At 39.2% G+C, this 21,891-nt stretch overlaps 1 protein-coding gene across 4 annotated transcripts in view; it reads left to right on the plus strand.

Annotated features, from left to right (window-relative positions):
* DCLK1 (doublecortin like kinase 1) overlaps positions 1-21,891 on the plus strand; it is a 347,460-nt gene that overhangs the window by 34,041 nt on the left and 291,528 nt on the right. The gene's annotated exons all lie outside the window — the stretch shown is intronic.

Below are 21,891 nucleotides of genomic sequence, written 5' to 3' on the forward strand. Positions count from 1 at the left end.
GGGTCTCCGGAGAAGAGTTGCATTTTCATCATCTGTAGAAGTTCTCAGAGTCATTTATTTGACATAAGCTTGACAGAATCTTAACCTTCTTGGACATTGCTAAACATCTAAAGCTACAGAAGACCGGTGTGGATCTGGTTAATTGGCAGAAAAGGTACAGATTACTATCTTTCATTCCGGGACTATTTACAGTTAAACAGAATAAATTCAGAAGGTGGGAAATGAAAATCTAGAAAGCTTGGAAGAAGAAGGGAGGAAGAGGTGAAATTTGGACTTTGTAAATTTAAAGGACGGAGCTAAAAAGTGGAAAGGAATTTATTGTTTGGTCTACTTGTGGTTTTGAAAAAAGAGCACCATCGTCACAGACCTGCAGCATATACAGTCAACACAGGAAGTACGTCAAGTATCGTGAGATCTCTTTACCAGTGAAAACGAGATTTGGTGGCAAGCAAAGCAGGAAGTAGCTGACAAAAAGCCTACTCTAGGATTATAATACCATTGAGAAACATCGGCGGCCATTGCAAGGAGGTCAAAGTTAAAATAATATTTTTAAGTGTTCGGGAGATTAAAAACTGTTGGAAATAATTGAGATGATGATAAGATAAATAGTATTGGACATATTGTTTATAATGGACTTTAGAAGCCTTGAAAAGGAAACAATTTTTTAGAGAGAAGCAAAAAGTCGCGACCGCCATTTTGAAGGATTTAAAAACTTTAAAAATTAATATTTCGGTCTGGGAAGCTCTGAGGATGGCAAAATTAGGCTTGTTGTTAAAAGCAAGCTCTAATCTTTCGAACTTGACAGTCAAATTTCAAATTGGTGATCAAAATTTTCGGTGTTTTTAAATGGCAGAACAGAAGCAAACCCGTACAAGGGCTGCTTCATTGGAGAAAATGCAGGATCAGTTAGAGGTAATGGAGGCCAGAATGATGAAAGGCATGAGAGAGATGATAACTGCATCAAAAAAAGAAATTATAGAAGAGATTAAAAAAGATATGGAAGATCTCAGAAAGGAGACAGAGGAAACATCTAAAAAAGTACAGGAGGGAGAATGAAAGTACACGACTCCACCTTGTTGAAAATACAAGAAAAAGTGACAATCCATGACTGCAAACTGATGGCGACTCAGATACGTCTGAGAGGAGTACCTGAAAAGGAAAATGGTGACCTGAAGGAATATATAATAAAAAAAAATGCAGAATTTTTGGAGGAAGATCCTGAAGAGACTAAAAATATGTATGATTATATGTATAGAACTCACTCTATGCCAAGAAAAATAATTTACCAAGAGATGTTGTCATAACATATATGACAAAAGAAATGGTGGGAAAGATGAACAAAAACTTTGAAAAGACATTGATAGTGGGAGGCAGCAGAGTAAGAATTATGAAGGAGTTGCCAAGGCAAGTAATAAATGATAGAAGAACATACAAAAAACTGACAGCAAAATTACAGGACAATGAAATGAGGTTTAGATGGATAATACCTGAAGGTTTGAGCTTTGAACTTCAGGGGAAAAGAATCACAATTACAAATGCACAGGAACTGCGTAGATTTTATGAAGAACATAAAGAATTTGCACAATGATTTATATTAAACAAGAATTAAAGCCAAAATTAGTATTTAAAGATAAAGATAGAAGATTTGTTGCAGTAGAAATTATATTAAATGCAAAAAAATATTGTTATTGGGACTGTATGCACCTAATGGTGCAAAGGATGCTTTTTTAAAAGACATTATACAACAATTCGATGAACTGACTTATGACCAAGTTTTGATAATGGGGGACTTTAATGGAACAATTAAGAATTCACTGGATAGGTCTGGGGAAAAAAATAATAACAAAGAAGGAATATGACCAAAGTCTTTTTTTGAAGTGGTCAAACAAGAAAATTTGGAGGACATATGGAGGAAATTTAACCCTGAAGTGCGGGACTTTTTTTCAGCAAGACATAAAACTTTTTCCAGAATTGACATGTTGTGGGCCACTAAAGATTTAGGTCTTATAACAAGGAAAATAGAGATTTTACCCAAAATTGGGGCTGACCATAATCCAATAATGTGGATTACAAAATTGTCTAAGAAGTTGAGAAGATGGAGATTGAATGAAGATTTACTACAGAATAAAGAAATAGTGACATACCTAGAAAATGAAACTAAACTTTCTTTCAAGTGAATGACAAAGAGGATATAGAATTTCAGATGGTCTGGGATGCCTATAAAGTAGTAATAAGAGGAATATTGATTACTTTGAATAATAAAGACAAGAGAGCAAAAGAAAAACAGCTGTTGGACATTCAAAATAAAATAAAGAAAAAAGAAGGGGAGTTGAGAAAAAGGCCAGGGAAAAAGAAAATTATAAGGGAAATTACAATATTACAAACGCAAATGAGACATTTGTTAAATAAAGAATTGGAATGGAATTTGAAAAGACTTCAGCAGAAATCTTTTGAGGGAGCAGATAAACCTGGAAAGTATTTGGCTTGGCAACTGAAGAAAAAGAGAGAAAATAAAATTATTAATAAAATTGTGGTAGATGGGTGGTTAGCCAAGAGGGAATAAAAAGAGATTTTTTTAAAGTATTATGCCAAGTTGTTTAAAGGTGTTAAAATAAAGAAAGAAAAGATGGATGAGTATCTACAAAAGATAAAAAATAGAACCCTTAACAGAAAATATGCGAAAAGTTTTGAATGATCAAATTGAAAAAATAGAAATTAAAGCAGCAGTTAATGCAATGAAAAATGGAAAGGCACCTGGCCCAGATGGATATATAGCTAAATATTTTAAATCCTTTAAAGATGAGTTAATACCGAAATTGCAGAAGTTGATGAACAATGAAGAATATTGATCTGTTAAAAATAATTATGAGAAGCTATGGCGTAAAATGGATGAAGATATGTTAAAATGGAATAAACTTAATTTGTCATTGCTGGGTAGAATAGCTGCAATTAAAATGAATATTCTACCAAGAATAATGTATTTGTTTCAAACTATTCCCATTGTGAAAGATAGTAAACAATTCGATAAATGGTGAAGAAAAATTTCAGAATTTGTATGGGCTGGGAAGAAACCAAGGATCAAAATGAAAATTTTGACAGATGCAAAATAGAGAGGTGGATTTCAGCTATCAAATTTAAAATTATATCAGGAAGCAGTTTGTTTAGTGTGGATAAAAGAATGGATCAACGTGGCAGATGCGGTTCAGTGTGGCCAAGTGCAAAGTAATGCACATTGGGGCCAAGAATCCCAGCTACAAATACAAGTTGATGGGGTGTGAACTGGCAGAGACTGACCAAGAGAAAGATCTTGGGGTCGTGGTAGATAACTCACTGAAAATGTCAAGACAGTATGCGTTTGCAATAAAAAAGGCCAACGCCATGCTGGGAATTATTAGGAAGGGAATTGAAAACAAATCAGCCAGTATCATAATGCCCTTGTATAAATCGATGGTGCAGTCTCATTTGGAGTACTGTGTGCAGTTCTGGTCGCCGCACCTCAAAAAGGATATTATAGCATTGGAGAAAGTCCACAAAAGGGCAACTAGAATGATTAAAGGGCTGGAACACTTTCCCTATGGAGAAAGGTTGAAACGCTTGGGACTCTTTAGCTTGGAGAAACGTCGACTGCGAGGTGACCTGATAGAGGTTTACAAGATAATGCATGGGATGGAGAAAGTAGAGAAATAAGTACTTATCTCCCTTTCTTACAATACAAGAACTCGTGGGCATTCGATGCAATTGCTGAGCAGACAGGTTAAAACGGATAAAAGGAAGTACTTCACCCAAAGGGTGATTAACATGTGGAATTCACTGCCACAGGAGGTGGTGGCGGCCACAAGCATGGCCACCTTCAAGAGGGGTTTAGATAAAAATATGGAGCAGAGGTCCATCAGTGGCTATTAGCCACTGTGTGTGTGTGTGTGTGTGTGTGTGTGTATATATATATATATATATATATATATATACATTTTTGGCCACTGTGTGACACAGAGTGTTGGACTAGATGGGCCATTGGCCTGATCCAACATGGCTTCTCTTATGTTCTTATGGATAACGCTGTTAAACAAAAAACTCTTAGTGCTGGAAGGTCACGGAAATAAATTTGGCTGGCACGCGTATAAGTATTATGGAAAACAGATGATGGACGTTTTTTTCTCTCACCATTATATAAGAAATAATTTGCTAAGTACATGGATGAAATATAAGAAATATGGAGATGAGAGAAGACCGTTATGGATAGTGCCAGCTGAAGTAATAAAAATAACGGCTGAGATAGGTGAAGAAAAGTGGTTGTCATATAATCAATTATTAAAAATACAAAGTGGCAAAATAGAATTGAAAACTGCTGAAGAGCTGAATAATAAATATGATTAGTTACAAATGCAACAAATAAAGAGCTTGGTGGAAAATGATATTAAAACTGAAGGAATAAGAAAAGAGCAAACAGAAATGGAAAAAGTTCTGCTTGGAGACAATGAAAAATTAATTTCAAAAATATATAAATTACTTTTAAAATGGTCTACGGAGGATGAAGTAGTGAAATCTCAAATGATTAATTGGGCAATTTATGTAAATAAAGGAATACAGATGGAAACTTGGGAATACTTGTGGAAGATTTCTATGAAGCTTTTGACGTGTCATAGTATTAAAGAGAACTGTTTTAAAATGTATAGATGGTATATGACTCATAAAAAATTGGCAAAGATGAACAATAAGATGCCAGATGTTGGAAATGTAAAAAACATGAAGGTTCTTTCTACCATATGTGGTGGACTTGTGAAAGAGCAAAAAAGTATTGGCAGATGATTCAGCAAGAAATTTCTAAGATCTTGGGATATGAATTTAAGAAAGTTGCAGAGACTTTTCTGTTGGGATTACAAATGGAAAAATTTCCAAAAGAAGATAGAACTGTAATTTGGTACTTGCTTTCAGCTGCTAGGACATTGTATGCGCAGTTGTGGAAGCAAGAAAAAATACCAGAGAAATGGGATTGGATTATAAAAGTTATGACATGGAGTGAAATGGACAAATTAACAAGAATATTAAGAGACTATGATGTAGAAATTTTTAAGACTGAGTTGAAAAAGTTTAGAAGATATGTAGAAAAAGAGTGGAAAATAAAAAGACATTGGACAATTTTTGATAATGATTAAGTTTTAGAAAGAAGAAGAATATAAATTTTTGTTTTAATAGTTAAGGGTACCTTTAAATATTAGTATTTTAAGTAAATAACACCAGTGGGGGTCAAGTAACGGGGGGAGTGGTGGGTAGAAAGTAATATATGGGATAGATAAAAGAAGTTATTAAAGATGTAAAAAATAGATTTATTACCATATGTTACCAATAAAATTGTTTTAAACAGAACAATATTGGCAGCTGTGAAAAAAAACCAAGGTACTGAATCTTCTTCAACAAGATTCTATGAGTAGGACTGGTGTGATGTCATCGGTTCCACTTAGTTGTGCTAATGTCAAAAATTGCCATTGGCATCCCACCTGGATAGATAGCTTCTATCTTGAAGGATAACTTGGCAGTTTTTTATACTTCTGTTCAAGGTTTAAATGTGTCCAAAATAGAACAAGCAACTAAAAACTGAAGTATTCACCCGTAATGTTTTTTTTTTTGGTCAATTTCATGGCTCAATTTTTGAGACTGACTGGCAAACACATTTCCCCTATATGGATCAACCAAACCAATTAGCTTTCTTTAGGAGGGTGCACATTATCCAATCAATACACAGCTGACCTCTGGTGATGTGGAGTGCACAACCTAAGTTAATCATTCTAGTTGCCCTTTTCTGCACTTTTTCCAATGCTATAATATCATTTTTGAGGTGCGGTGACCAGAATTGCTTTTTTCTCTCTGTTGTAAAAAAAAAAAAAAAGTAACTGTGCAGGTAGTCTTTTAAAAAACCATTTATACTTAACCTCCAGATTTAATCTAGTGCTATGTTTTTGATCTGGGAAGCTAAGAAAGGACAGCCCTGCTTATTACTTGAATAGGAGACCACCAAGGAATTAGTGGCAGGCAATGACAAACCACCTCTGAACATCTCTTATCTTGAAAACTCTATGGTTTGCTATGTTAGTTAGACTTGATGGCAAAAAAGTTAAGATTTGATGTTTTAGAAATTGAAAGAAAAAACAAAATGGAGTGGATTCATTTGCAAAATGTAGTTCTTTGGCAAACCTGTTTTGCAGGAGCCTGGATCACAGTTTAATAGAGATTTTTTTTTAAAGGGCAGCCTTGCTGAGCAAATGGGTTACTTAAGAATCTTTACTAAGCCCGCAAGCCCACTGTACCAGTGTGGTATCGGTAATGGTAAGAGTGCCAGGCTAGGACTAGCATATCTAGGTTTGACTCACCAGTCTGCCATGCAGCAGATATTGGACCAGTCACACATTCTCTGCTTAACCTATCTTCCAGAGTTTTTTTTGAAGACAAAATGCAGAGAAGGCAATGATGTCTGCTGTCCTGAGAACCTTGAAAGATGGTGTTAAAATGCAATAGACATAAAATTGCTTTTTGCTGTTGACCCTGGTGATAGTTGTATTATGTTGTCTTCCAGCCATTCCATTGTTCTGCTTAGGGCCATGAGGGAAATGAGGAGAAAGGAATTAATGGACTATATGCTGATTAAATTTACAGCCAATAAAAGCCAATGCTTCCACTGAAATCAGTGAAATGAAACAGTGCTGTTTGTTAATATTGATGTGGTCTCTTCTGTATGTGAAATCTGGAACAATTCCCACCCGCCCCTCATGGAGTAGGCCAAGCTATGATATGATAGGGTCAAATTAGACTTGACAGGAGAATCCTATTGGGACTTGAAGGCTTCATAAATGCCAGTTGATGGTCCCAAGTGGTTTCCTGGAAGGTTTTGGAAAGAACTGTGGGGGAGAGGAAGAGTGCCTCAGCTCTGTGGTGCAGCCTCATTTTGGAATATTGTTTGCTGTTCTGGTCACCGTATCTCAAAAACAACATTACAGAACTGTAAAAAGTACAGAAGAAGAAGAATATGATGATGATACTAGATTTATATCTCAGTCTATACTCTGAATCTGAGTCTCAGAGCAATCACAATCTCCTTTTACCTCCCTTCCCCACAACAGTCACCCTGTGAGGTAGGTGGGGCTGAGAGAACTCTTACAGCAGCTGCCCTTTCAAGGACAACTACAAGAACTATAGCTGACCCAAGGCCTTTCCAGCAGCTGCAAGTAGAGGAGTGGGGAATAGAAGAGAGAAACCAAGTTGATTCAGGGTTGGAGCACCTTCCCTGATAGGCGGAAGATTCTGGGACTTTTCAGTTCAGAAAAGAGATGAAGGGAGGATATGATAGAGGTTTATAAAATTATGCTTGGGGTGGAGGGAGTTGACTTTCTCCCTTTCCCAAAATATTAGAACTCAAGGGCATCCAATGAAGTTGAAGGGCAGTAGATTCAGGACAGAAAAAAGGAAATTCTTTACACAGAGAGTGATTAAAATTTGGAATCTGCTGCCAGAGGATGTAGTGATGACCACAGGACTTAAAAGGGGATTAGATAGAGTCATGGAGGATAGGTCTATCAATGGCCACTGGCTATGGTGACTGAGGGGAACCTGCAGATTCAGAGGCACTAATCCTCTGAATCCTAGGGCCAGGAAGCAACATAAGGGGAAAGTGCTCATAAGGGGAAAGTGCTCTGTTGTTGGCTGTCCAGAGGAACTGGTTGGGCACTGTGTGAGACAGGATGCTGGACTAGATGGACCACTGGTCTAATCCAGCAGGGCAATTCTTAACATTCTTATGTTCTTTCCTCTCTTGGATCTTCTGAGATTTAAAATTCATTTCTTTAAATTTGGTTGTTCTGGAAGTATTTGGATACCTAAATACTTGTTAATGTTGATGTGGCCCCTTCTGTATGTGAAATCTGGAACAATTCCCACCCCACAACGGCAATTTCACATCTGGGGAAAGGTAATTCTGAATTGTAGAAGAGGCATGGATGGAAAGGGTTAAACTCCTTACCCCGTAGTGGCCAAACAAGTGTTCAAACAAGGCAATTGGGACTGCAGAGTTCCAGCAAATGAGTCTCTTGCTTCAAGTCAGATTTGGCTCAGTTATTTCTGACATGTAAAGCTGTTTTCTGCCAGTCTAGCTCACTTCTTAAAGAATAAGTATTATAGTAGTAGTCTTCTTAAAGAATAAGTATTATAGTAGAGGTATAACTGAAAATATGTTAGCCATTCCAAATGTCTGAAAAGAAGAATGGAAATGCATGCATTTGCACACAACAAAAGCTCTTCAAGCCCTGTGTGCACGACAGCTTCCCATGCTGCCCATCAGTAATTTGTCCATAAATACCACAGAAACATTCTGCTGAGTTGCCCATCAGAACAACCACATGACTATGCCCCAGTCACCAAATGATCATGAATTGGAAGCAACCCCACTCTCACATCTCTAATTGAGGTAAAAGTAACCTAAGCTTAGTTTGCAGACAAGATAACAGGCTTTAGTAATTCCAAAGGGATCCTGGGTGATTTCAGATCAATGCTGAGACAGCAACTTTGTTTTAAGAGCTTGGAAACTTTGTCTACTTGAGTAGCTTTGAGGCAATTCTCCTGATGCACATTTCCCCCCCTCTGGTCTATTATATTTTGTTGAAGTGGCAGGCTCTGCACCGTAACCTTAGAAACAAAGGGAGTATGGAGGGTGTACCCCATTGTCTTAAACAGAGACTACAGTGTCTGGTGAGTCAACAGAGATGCTTAGCAAACAGAAATGTCAAACAGCGATTTTTGCACTCAGCAGGAGTAACCTGTTGGTCAGCTCTATTTGTAGGGGAAGTCATTGATTCCCATCCAATTTAAGCAATTGATGTTTCTTTTACTTTGTCAGAGTCCCTTTCCTCATGCAGCCTTTGAAGTGCAAGGATGAAATTGCAGGATTAAAGCCACGAAAGCCATGGTAAATCCAAAAGTTTGTTTCACTGGTGCGTGTAGTTCAATTCCCAGCTGTGCCTCTTGCAAGGGATCTAGAAAACTCTGTAGAAAGCCGCCTTGCCTTGAGTGGCTAAGTCTTAATTGGAAATTTCTTAGATCTGACTTAACAACAGAGAAATCTTAAAGCCTCCTTGACTAGAAAGCGTAATTTTATTTGAGGATCCAAGGATAAAGCTTTTGTAGTACAATTACTCTCCTTTAAATCCTGGTTGAGCATAAACTTTCAAAGTTAATGTTTAAATACCATCTCTCCCCTTTGCTGCAGGTCATATGAAAGTCAGATGTAAACTTATTGTAAAATTCCAGCTTTTATAACTGCAAATGCTTGGTCTGGTAGTACTTGCATATTATGACTTTACTTTGTTTTGCTTCCTTAGCATAAATGATATTGACTGGGAAAGGAAAGGTCCCCTGTGCAAGCACCAGTCATTTCCGACTCTGGGGTGATGCTGCTTTCACAGTGTTTTCATGGCAGACCTTTTTACGGGGTGGTTTGCCATTGCCTTCCCTGGTCATTACACTTTCCCCCCAGCAAGCTAGGTACTCATTTTACTGACCTTGGAAGGATGGAAGGCTGAGTCAACCTCGAGCCGGCTACCTGAACCAGCTTCCGCTGGAATCAAATTCAGGTCGTGAGCAGAGGGCTCCAACTGCAGTAATGCAGCTTTACCACTCTGCACCACGGGGTTCTTTGATATTGACTGACATGCTTTCAAATCTTGTTCCGTTATCTTCCCTGCTAGTTGAAATGGAGGTCGTGTCAGGCTTTCTTTAAAAACTTTTGTGTGGGGAAAAGCAGTTCATTATTTGAAAATACAGTAACAAATGTCTTGGTGTGATCCGGTAGTGTTATCCAGTAAATGGAGTATTGTAGACTCTATTATTACCTCCTCCATGACTTGAAATACACTTACAGCAAGTATCCTAATTTCTGCTTGAGTTTTAGTGCTTAATTAGACAAGGTGATGATAATCTAGTCTAATTAATGATGATGGTGTTAATCTAGTGTAAATCAGTTCACCATAAGTAACTTGCATAAGTACATAAGAAACTGAGCAGAAACATTAGTGGAGAGGACTGAATCAGAAGAGCAGTAGTTTATACATGTTACTTTATTCTCCCATTAAAATGTTATTTGCTTTTAAAATTTTCAGTATCAAGATTTTCAGTAGCAAGGCTGAAACCAATGTCAAGACTTGTGGTATGAGCTACTAGTGTATATTTTTTATTTGAAGTTCTGGCTTTTGTACAGGCCTCCACCTAAAGAACCTCTTGTTGAGGGTGAAAGAGGAGAGCACAAAAGTAGACTTGAAACTCAACATCAAAAAAATTAAGATCATGGCATCCGGCCCCATCACACCTTGGCAAATAGAAAGGGAAGACATGGAAGTCGTGACAGACTTCACATTTCTGGGATCCAAGATCACTGCAGATGGTGACTGTAGCCATGAAATTAAAAGACGTTTCCTCCCTGGGAGGACAGCTATGGCAAACAAAAGTCCGTATAGACAAAGCAATGGTATTCCCAGTAGTAACGTATGGCTGTGAGAGTTGGACCATAAGGAAGGCCAAGCGCAGAAGAATAGATGCTTTCAAGCTGTGGTGCTGGAGAAGAATCTTGAGAGTCCCTTGGACTGCAAGAAGATCAAATCAGTCAGTCCTAAGGGAAATCAACTCTGACTGTTCCCTGGAAGCTCAGATGCTGAAGCTCAAATAATTTGGCCACCAAATGAGAAGGGAGCACTCACTGGAGAAGATCCTGCTGCTGAGAAAGATGGAAGGCAAAAGAAGAAGGGGACAGCAAAAGATGAGATGGCTGGACAGCATTACTGATGTAACTAAGCAGACTTCGGAGGATGGTGGAAGACAGGAGGGCCTGACGTGACTTTGTCTATGGGGTCGCAAAGAATCAGACTTGACTGTGTGACTGAACAATTAACAACAACCACTACAAATTAACAAAATGGCTTCAGATTACTAACACTCTTTTCCCCTCTCAGTTTCCAGTCTGTAAATATGTGGATAATGCTAGCCTACATTACAGGGGTTTGTTAAGAATCACCATGATTAATGTTTTTTACACTCCCACAAGATCCCACTATTTCTTTGAAGATTGGTATAATTGTTACAGGGACATTGTTTTCTTGATGACATTTCTGTTTCTGAGGATTTAATCATGATATTTAATGATAATGCAATTTAGATACAGCATAAAATATCTGTTGAGGGTTCTGGTTTTACAGTAGGACACAGTCCTTCATGCATAGGAAAGAAGATATAAGAGGGAGTATGAATCTGGAATAGAGAGGGCAAAGTCATAACATCGGGGAATGTGGCAGAAGGCTATGGTGTTCTCTAGGCTGCTGTAGGAGGATAATACTTCTGAAAGCAGAGCTTGACATTAAACTCCTTAGGCTGGGTTGGCCTTTCTGACTCTGGTTCTGGAGGATTTGCTTTTTCTATTAAGTGCTGCCTGTTGGAAGCTTCAACCATTCAAAGTCCCATCAAGTCTTTGGGGCTTAATGATATAAGGATATTTACTCATCAAACAAATGAAGACCCAAACCTCAGTTTGAACTGTTTTTAATTATCTTCTGACTTAAGTTAATCAATTGTTTTTTTTTCATTCAACTTATGGCCTGAAAGGACCAGGTGGCGTCTAATGGAGCCATAAGACATGTATTTGATTAAGGAGTGGAAGGTGTTACTGATAAGTTTATAAATACATCAGCAAATATATTATGCTTGGGAAAGTATGCTTCTCTTTGGATGGATTAAACTGAAGACTGATTCATATATGTGGTTCTTCTCACAGGTGAAACAGCTTACATGACCATTGTCATTTACAGGGCATAAACTTGAGCAAGTTGAACAGATCAGATTCAGGCATGAATTAGCTCACCAAAAGCTGATCTTCAGGATCTTATGGGTCTCACATCCCACCTCCTATCTTTATCATTGTTAAGTAGTTCGGGCAAGTACAGCCTTTACATTTTCACAGAAGCAGTACGCTTGCTCCTGACATGAATGAGTTGTTAACTTTCAAAACCAAGCTTGAGGTTTGCAGTCTTAATTTTATGATGTCTTCTGCCTACAGTTCTGTTTTGAATGGTGAACTGGAATAAATTTTCCTTTTTTTTTGCCAGGACAGCTATGAAGACAGCTCTGCATTTTCCCATGCAAATACAGTCTCAAAACGTGGGTGGAAAAAAGGTGTAATAATTAAATATGACTTTTGCCCATGTTGAGATGTAGGATATGTGGGCAGATCCTCATGAACAAAACTGAACCTGTCTCTGAAGTGGTAACAATGGCGTTCTGCAAGAAATTCATTGCTGTGAAATAAATAAAACACACAAGACAAATTGTGTGTGGGATTGTAGTCTTCATATGCCATATGTGATGTTTTTAAAGATAACTTTGGCATTGCCCATAACTAAGGTTGCCAGGTCTATGTTGGAAAATACCTGGAGACTTTGGGGGTGGATCCAGGAGAGGGTGGTATTTGGGGAGGTGAGGGGCCTCAGCGTGGTACAGTGTCCTAGAGTCCACCCTTTAAAGTAGCCATTTTTGCCAGGGGAGCTGATCTCTTCCAGCTGGAGATCAGTTGTAAAAGTGGGAGATCTCCAGGTCCCACATGGAGGCTGGTAACTGTGCAAACATTTTCAGGTCAAAGCAGAGTTGAATCAAGGCTGTTTCCTTAGTAACAGGCAGCCAACAGAGACTCATGGAAAAATGGAGCAAGGAACAAGGTATACACCTCCATGAAAAACCAGCCAAAAAAAAATATAACAAATGATACAAATGTTAATAAATATAGCAACCAAATATATAAAGTGAAATTAATCATGAAATAGACAAAGACCACGTTCACACTTAAGTCCTTTTATAGGCGAATTAACTCCAAGAAGATGAAAAGAGTAGTCCAAGTCGTGGCAAAGGTAGGTTCTTCTAGGTAGTCCAACGCTCCAGGACGTCTTCATTAATTTTAAAGATGAAATAATCCAGTGCAGCAGGGCACAAGAAACGCAACAGGGCCATACCTGATCCCCTGTTTCACTAACAAGCTTCTATGAGCTGCACAAAAACATTTGTGAACATTTTAAAACATTTTAAAATATTAAAATGTAGATGCTGACTCTTTAAAAAGATTTGTATTGGAAAAATTTCCCATCTGGCTTCATGGAAAAACTGATCCTAGTAAATGGCTGCTAAGACAGGAAATGGGTTGGATCTTCAAATTTAAGACTTTGGTACCTAATGGATTTAATAATGATTGGGATCTATCGTGTTTCCTTTAAGTGTCCTTAGGGATTGACTTTCTGTGCTAGGATGTCTGTTACTTTAATTGACTGCGTATGGTTAACACCTGTATGTATTTATTTGAGCATGATTTCTTTAGTGCTCACGTTGTTAAGATCTTTGAAGCTCTGCTCTATTGTAAAATGTATGATGGTTTTCCAAAGGTATGTAATGCTACATTTTAATATTTTAAAATTGTCATGGTTGTTTCTTAGGATGCTGATTCTTATATGTTTATATGTTTTTGTGCAACTCGTAGAAGCTTGTTAGTGAAACGGGATTAAGTACGGCCCTGTTGCGTTTCTTGTGCCCTGCTGCACTGGATTATTTCATCTTTAAAAGTCATGAAGACGTCCTGGAGCGTTGGACTCCCTAGAAGAATCTACCTTTGCCACAACTTGGACTACTCTTCTCATCTTCTTGGCGTTAATTCGCCTATAAAGGGACTTGAGTGTGAACGTGGTCTTTGTCTGTTTCATGATTAATTTAACTTTATATGTTTGGTTGTTATATTTATTAACATTTGTATCATTTGTTATATTTTTTTTGAGGCTGGTTTTTTGCGGAGGTGTATACCTTGTTACCTGTTTCCTTAGTAACTGCAGCAACTTGTTATAGAATATTCCACTGTTTTTATGGTGTACTGTAAGCCGCCCTGAGTCCGCTTGCAGAGAGGGCGGGATATAAATGTAAAGTAATAAATAAATAAATAAATAAATGGTGCATGATGGACAAAAGTCTATTTAATTTATGGAAATAATCTGGGTTGAAGAGAATCCTCTTGACTTTCCCTTTCATAATAATTGTGAGATGTACTGTGGTGTTTCCATATCCATCACGGTATTTTATACTAATAAGTGAAAATGCCCTGTTTTCAAAATGAAACTTAGAAGTACAGGTATCAAACATAATCAAATAGCAGGAGAGGGCAATATCTCCAAAAAGTGAGTTTTGCCCATGCTGCTAAACAAGTTGTGACACATTTCTTCCCGCTTTGCACATTCAGAGTTTCTCTTATCTGCTCCACCTGTGGATGGATCGCCCATCGGTCATTACAGGCAAATGTTCAAGGCAGTATACTTACAAATGCTAGATGATGGGAACAAATGGCAATCATGTTGCCCTCATACTTTGTTTATGGTACTTCCCAGGAGCATTTAGGAACATAATGCTGAACTAGATTGAGACAGCTGAGCAAGGGCCTAACTACATGTTTCTAAAGGCTTGTTTCCCCTGTCCCCCAGTCATGTTGAGCAGACATGCTCTGGGAGTTTGTGCTTGGAATTTAATCTCATTCTAATGGATTTGGATTTGAGATTTAATCCAATGCCAATGGACCCATTCCAATCTGGCTTGCATCCCACACATGGGATGGAAACAGCACTGATTGCTTTCACAGACAATCTTCATAGACAGTGGGATTGAGATGGGTCAGCACTGTTTTTGTTGCTTGATCTAATGATGGTGTTTGACTCAGCTGATTATGACCTGTTGATCCACCACATTGCTGATGAGGGGATTCATGGAACAGTCTTGAAATGGCTTGTCTCATTTCTCCAAAGCCAGGGATAGATTATGGTGCTGGGGGAAAGGGTTTCACCCTTTGGTGTGTGGTGTTCCCCAAGGGGCAGTCGTCTTTGCGATGTTATTTAACATCTATTGTGCCCCTTTGCCGAGCTGATGCAGAGTTTTGGACTAGGTTGTCACCAAAGTTCCCTCTAAACTGTGGAGTCTTGTGAGCAGAAATTCTACTTTGTGAGCTACTGGCATGAAAGTTGTGAGCTACTACATAAATTAGTTTGCTCTGGGGTCATTTTTCCTGAACTAAGACAAAAATGTGTGAGCCAGAGGCTTAAAAATTGTGAGCTAGCTCACACTAACTCAGTTTAGAGGGAACACTGGTTGTCACTAGTATGTAGATGACACCCAGATGTATTGGTTGATTAGTGGATGGCCAGATGATGTCCCAGATATGTTATGTCAGACCAAAACTGTGCAGCAATCTAATGGAATAGAAAATTGAGAAATGTACTCATTAAATGTCTAAAACGCAATTCCAGTTTGTCCTCGGTGATTCTTCAAAGATGCACAATAATTCTTATAGCAACATCAAAATACATAGACACTGTAAGTTGTATCACATATAATTTCATGGACCAAACCAAACAGTTTATTTCAGAAACCCAAATGTGCAGTATCTCAAGTAGGTAGACGATGTTGTCAGCTCCTTAATGGAAGCCCTCTGACGGACATGGTGAGGCGCTAAAGCAATAGAGATGTAATGGGGACCAATTTCAATCAAATTATCTTCTTCAGCCTGGCTTTTCATGCCTGGATTATTAATTATTTAACTGGGAAGCTGCAGTCCAATATGTAGATAGCAGTTCATGAAACTTCAAGGCTGGTATAGCTCATCCTAGTTTGCCACAGGAACACTCTTGATTTGTACTATCTGCTATATGAATTATTGCACATCTTTGGAGAATTACTAAGGACAACCTGGAACTGTGTTTTAGGCATTTTCTGTTCCATTAGAGTGCTGCACAGTTTTAGTTTGATATCGCATTTGTTGATTTAACAATGATTCTTGATTGTTATATTTGCCTGAGATATGTTGGCTGAAGGGTTTGGAGGCTGTGGTTGGGTTGAAACAGAGTTGGTTGAAATTAAATTCATTCTAGGTCTTATGACTAGGACAGGGAAATTCTGGATTGGATTGCCAACTCCTGGCTTTTAATGGTGTGCCTTTAACATTGGCGCTGACTGTCAAGAGTCTGGGTGTGATTCTAGATTTCTCCCTCTCAATGCAGATCACAAATGTGGCTAGGCTGGAATTTCTCCACCTGCACCAGGTTAGGCAACTGACCTCCATCCCGTCTCATCCTGATTTAGCTACAATGCAATTGTTACCTCACCTCCATATTAGACTACTGTATGCAATGGTTACCTCCATATTAGACTACTGTAACTGAATCTACGCAGGGCTACCCTTGAGGCTGACCCAGAAATTTTAGCTGGTCCAGAGTGCAGTGGCATGTATTCTCACAGGAACTCCATTAAAAGCCCACTTTCAATCAGTGCTCTGCCAACTGCACTGGCTACAGACTGAATACTGGATCAGGTTCAAGATCTTGGTACTAACCTTTGAGGCCCTACAGTCTCTCCTAGTATGTCCCCCAAAGAGCATTATGCTCAATGAATGTCAACCTACTAGTCATCCCGGGCCCCAAAAGTATCCAGCTGTCCTCAACCAAAACCAGGTTTTCAACCCTGGCTCCCACCTGGTGGAACTCTTTGCTGCGTGAGATCTGGGCCCTGTGAGATTTGATGCAATTCTGCAGGGCCTGTAAGACTGAGATGTTCTACCAGGCTTATGGATGAGGACAACAATGGTTTCCATCAAGACTGACCTTTCCTCTGTTCTCTTTTCTTTCCCCCCTTTCCCCCAATCCTTTCTTTCCCTTCCCTTCCCTTATTCATTATTCCTTATTTGTTTAATTTGTGTGATATTACAACCATCTGGTTAAGGAGCACTATTCTGTGGTTTCTTTTTATGAGCCATTGTATTGATTGTTATCATTGTTAAGAGCTGTTTTACTCCCAAATTGTTTTTGTTTTATTCAAATTGGTTGTTATTATGTTACTATTGTTATCTGCTCTGAGTCCTGTTGCATAAGAGAAGGTGGGTTATAAATCCAATATATAAATATAAATAAATCTCCAGTCTGTGCAGGCCAATTCAGAATTGGACCATATTGTGTGGTGAGAGAGGGATTAGTTCTCTCCCACATGTTTTCTTAACTTGAAATATCTCCGGATAGCTTCTGTTGAGGTAACTTGTGTAGCCTGAGTCAACAAAGAGTTGATTCTCCAGGGCCATTCTGGGTTGAAAAAATGGCATAGGAGGGGGAGTCTGTTCCCATGTGAGGGTTGGAATTAGTCCATTGTCTGATTTGGAATTAAGCACTGATATGTTTATCCAACAATGCTGGGGTAGGGAGGACATGAAGGCTTCATAACACATAGGTAGGCCTTGAGTAGATGCTGGGGTTGCCAGCAACTAGCCTGAGACTCTCTGGAGTGGGGTCTTACTGGTAACACCATGATGTTTCCAGTGATGTTGTAATGGCTTGACCCAGAAATGATGTCAACACACATAATTGTATTTCTTTGACAAAAATGCGTTGGATGTCTCTTGTTGCAGTGAGAGTGGGATACAATACCTCAGGTGGCTTGTTTTGGACAGGATCTGAAGGAATTGAGTAGTCATTTCAAAATGACATCATGCAGATGCAATTTTTAGATTTGTTCTTGCATTTCTGATTTTAAATCTTGTATGCGGCTTTTTAATTAGAGGGGGATGGAGTGCATCCAAATCTGTGAAATTTTTGATTAAATCTCAGTATATGCTAGAGAATGTGATTAAGTCATAGTTTGTGACATGAAAAAGTGGATCATGAGTAGAAATTGGTATGTGGTTTTTAAAGACAAATGCAAATGCTATATGCAAGAAATGAATCAACTGTTTTTAAATATGGGGCAAACTATACATTTGGAGGATGAAACAGGAACTGTGCATGTGGGGATATGATAGATAGCATTAACCAACAATGTGACCGTTTGTGCTCTCATGGCAAGCCAGTGGAGCTGGGCTGCATTAGTAGCTGCAGTCCTATTTTTAAGGGGGTTTAATTATTTTAAATGCCAGACTTTTGGGGGGGTATTTTTATGTGTGTGTGTGCATATGCGCGCACCTGGAAGTCATGGCAACCTTTGGTGACTGACCCCTAGTGGAGGCACGGAGAATATTCAGAGAGATGGCTGAATAAAACCTGGCCCTGCCCTCCTGACTTCTGGTATTCCAAGGAGGACTCCTATCCATGTACTTGCCAGAGTCGACCCTGCTTAGCTGACAAGATCAGGCTACCCAGGTCATGGCAATACCAGGCTTTCTTATAGTGAACAGTGTTTAGCTTCATACTTCTCACAAAATGAACAAGGGTTGAAATTCAGAAGAGAGAAGAAATTATATATTGAAACAGATGTGAAAAAGGTTGGAAACCTAAGCCCATCAAGTGTGAGTATAATAAGTGAACGTTTGCTTGGGCCCAGCTACACAACATTTTGTTCCTGGGTTCTATCCAGTAGATAAATACTGACAGTTCGCAGTTGAAGTTTCAAATCAGTGTCCTTTAGCCTGAGAATCTAAGAGGGGGTTTAAGCCTTCTCCTCCTTGTGTGATTTGGCTTTGGGGAGCTGCCATTTTTCCCATTGGAGAAACTCTCTTATCAATGGATGTGTGTTCATTTCTCCAGCTAGGTGTAAATAGACCAGGTGTTTGTGCGTAAGTTGGAGATTTAAGTCATCCTGCTCCTGCGCCGTGGTCCTGATCTGAATTGAAATTATAACTTTCTAATCATCTGGAAGTACCGATATCTGTGGCATGTAGTTAATTTAGGGTAGCTTCTTTATGGTTTCTGAATGAGAATAAAAACTTGAAAAAATGTTTTTAACTTCTGCACTGTTTGTGTATGTGAGGGAGCAGGGTGGTGTTTAGCTCCTGGAAGAACTACTCTGGAGGGCTCTGATGCTAGCAGTCTACAGGAAGAGAGACATTTTCTCCCTAATGCTAGAAATGTTTAGTCAGCTTTGAAGCATGAAAACAAACGTATGTGATTTGTATTCCCTTGGAGGTTTATGTTCCTAGAGTCAGCCGGAGTTTATGGCTTGGACATGCTTTTTGAGAGCAATCTAACATGGTAATTGCTAAGAGATGGAGGTCAATTAAAAAGCAATTTTACTTTGTCAGCTTGATATTGTCACTTTTGCCAACTTTATATGAAAGTCTGAGCTTTACAAAATAGCAGGAACATCTGGGGGGGTGGGGTTGGTTATGCTTTTTTGTTTTGGATAAAGAAATAATACAGTTTATTACAGTTTTTCTTCTGCCAAAGCAATTATTGAGGCGATTATTAAACAAATGGTCAATGAATATCAGTTAGTTGGATGTGTGTGTGTTTCCTCACAACATTACTCTTTGTAGCTTCTAAAAAGTGTTTTGGGTTCAGAATTTATGGGGAGACAACCATAAATACTCTTTGTATGGCTAAATTAGCAGGCAGTAATGTGAATAATATGCTGTACTTTTAAGTTAGAAGTATGATATAGTTTTCCTGGCTCAGTATATTCAGGCAGTTCTTCATTAATATCCCAAAGTACTCAATTTCTCAAATTTTTCCTTGTGAGGGATTCAGTTTGATATTTATGCAGAAATAGATCACTCAGTGATAGAACAGAAGACAAAATCTGAAATCAGTTTGCTTGAAAATATATTTAAACATCTCCCTTAGCTGAATGATGCAATGTGAAGTTTGAATTCTCTCCCCTCACCTGAATTGAATAATGTAAAAGTCCATATTTTTGCCTTTTCTAATAGTTCCTCAAGAGCCCCGTGGCACAGAGTGGTAAAGCTGCAGTACTGCAGTCAGAGCCCTCTGCTCACAACCTGAGTTCGATCCCAGGGAAAGCTGGTTCAAGTAGCTGACTTCAGGTTGACTCAGCCTTCCATCCTTCCGAGGTCGGGGAGTGTAGGTGGCTGAGGAAGGCAATGGCAAACCACCCCGTAAAAAGTCTGCTGTGAAAACAACGTCACCCCAGAGTCAAAAACTGCTGGTGCTTGCACAGGTGACCACCTTTACCTTTTAATAGTTCCTCAATCCTTTTATTTTTGTGGGTTGTTTTTTTTGGCGGGAAGCTACTGCTTCTCAGTGCTGAGACCCCTCATGTGATACATTTTGGGATAAAAAGAAAAATACAAACTCAATGATGTAATCAAGCCTGAATTTTCCCTAGAATCTAAAATAACTAAACTGAGGTCATTGTAGGGTTTGTAGAATCTTTCGGGATCAAGTGCCGTGTTCTACTGGAGAAAGTTTTCCTTCCAGACGTTTCGTTCTCAGCTGCTGTGAAGCAGCCAAGAAGGTCTGAGCGCCTGCTCCGGCTGCAACGCCACTGAGGATGTTCTCCGCAGCTGAGAACGAAACGTCTGGAAGGAAAACTTTCTCCAGTAGAACACGGCACTTGATCCCAAAAGATTCTACAAACCCTAATGATGTTACCAGCCGTGAAAACCTGAATTCTTTGAGGTCATTGTACTTTGTCCACATCATGAGAAGAAAAGACTCACTGGAAATGCTAGGAAAAGCTGGAAGGCAGTATGGGAGGGATTACCTCCATAAAAGGAAGCAATGACCTTCAGTTTGCAAGACCTGAGTAAGGCTGTTAAGAATAGGATCCATAACCCCCTGTTGTTCCCTACAGAGTTGTGAGGAGGAAAAAATAGTGGAAATGGCAAGCAGGGTGGGAGCAGGCAAACATACTTTTGTGTCATGAGTTTGCTGCAGGCAAGGAAGCTGTCCCACCATGTTCACCTTGGAGTTGTGGGAAGGAGACAGCCAGTTGGGTAGAGCAGCAGGGGAAAGAGGGATGGATGAGGAAAATGGTAGGGAACAGGCAAATGAAATTCTTTCCTCCCTGTCAGCATGCTTGTATGAGGAGGAACAGGAGCTTGAGCTGCTGCATCAGCCCAGCCTGGACTGTTATTCTCCCCCCCACCCAATGAGTCATGTGGGTCTCTAATATATGTCTGTTATCCAATGTCATCCTAGGAAGTGCTGGAGTTTAGCCCCTTAGTAAGAATAGTTTGATTTCCCACTTCTGTTTCCAGGTCTCCTTTTGATATACCTTTGTGGTTACAGTGAAATTACCCGTTCTTTGGTTCCTCCTCTTCATAATACACAACACAGGCAAAGAGGATGAGCTCTTCCTCTGATACTCAGAGAGATTCCTTATGAGCTAGACAGAACACAAGTTACATAAGCTTGGCCTAAATCAGCGTGCTGGGCTGTGTGTAGATCAGGTTAGTGGAGCAGTTTTGTGAGACATAGGAATGATAGGATCATCATAAGGGTTAATGCCAGAAAAATAATTCTGCATGCTAAGCACTTGAATCACCAGTGACCCACCATATTCAGAAGTTGCTGTGGACAGATAGAGATCCAGATGTGGGCTTCTTGTGTACTGTAAAGACTGTGAAGGATCCTGTGAGCAGTGTGCCTGCCAATTTAGTGCCAGTTTTGTTACCTGATTGGAATTACTGAAGGAGTGTCTCAGATCTGGATGAATAAGAACATAAGAGAAGCCATGTTGGATCAGGCCAATGGCCCATCCATTCCAACACATCTAAATAATTCCAGGAGAGGGAGGGAGGGAGGGAGGGAGGAAGGAAGGAAGGAAGGAAGGAAGGAAGGAAGGAAGGAAGGAAGGAAGGAAGGAAGGAAGGAAGGAAGGAAGGAAGGAAGGAAGGAAGGAAGGAAGGAAGGAAGGAAGGAAGGAAGGAAGGTCACCTTTGGGGCTGCACCATATATTGTATATGTGCCTCATATAATGACACCGGAAATATTGTTGTCATTTATTAATGTGGTCAGTCTTTCTCACCTCGGAAGATATTGATGCCAACAGCATCTAAGAACCTGAAATTCTGTACCAGGTACTGTAGCTTATAGTTATTCAAGCCCATGGTGTTCTTGTCCTGGACCAGTTAAG

The sequence above is a fragment of the Heteronotia binoei genome, chromosome 3, assembly GCF_032191835.1.
Source record: "Heteronotia binoei isolate CCM8104 ecotype False Entrance Well chromosome 3, APGP_CSIRO_Hbin_v1, whole genome shotgun sequence".
Lineage (NCBI taxonomy): Eukaryota > Metazoa > Chordata > Lepidosauria > Squamata > Gekkonidae > Heteronotia > Heteronotia binoei.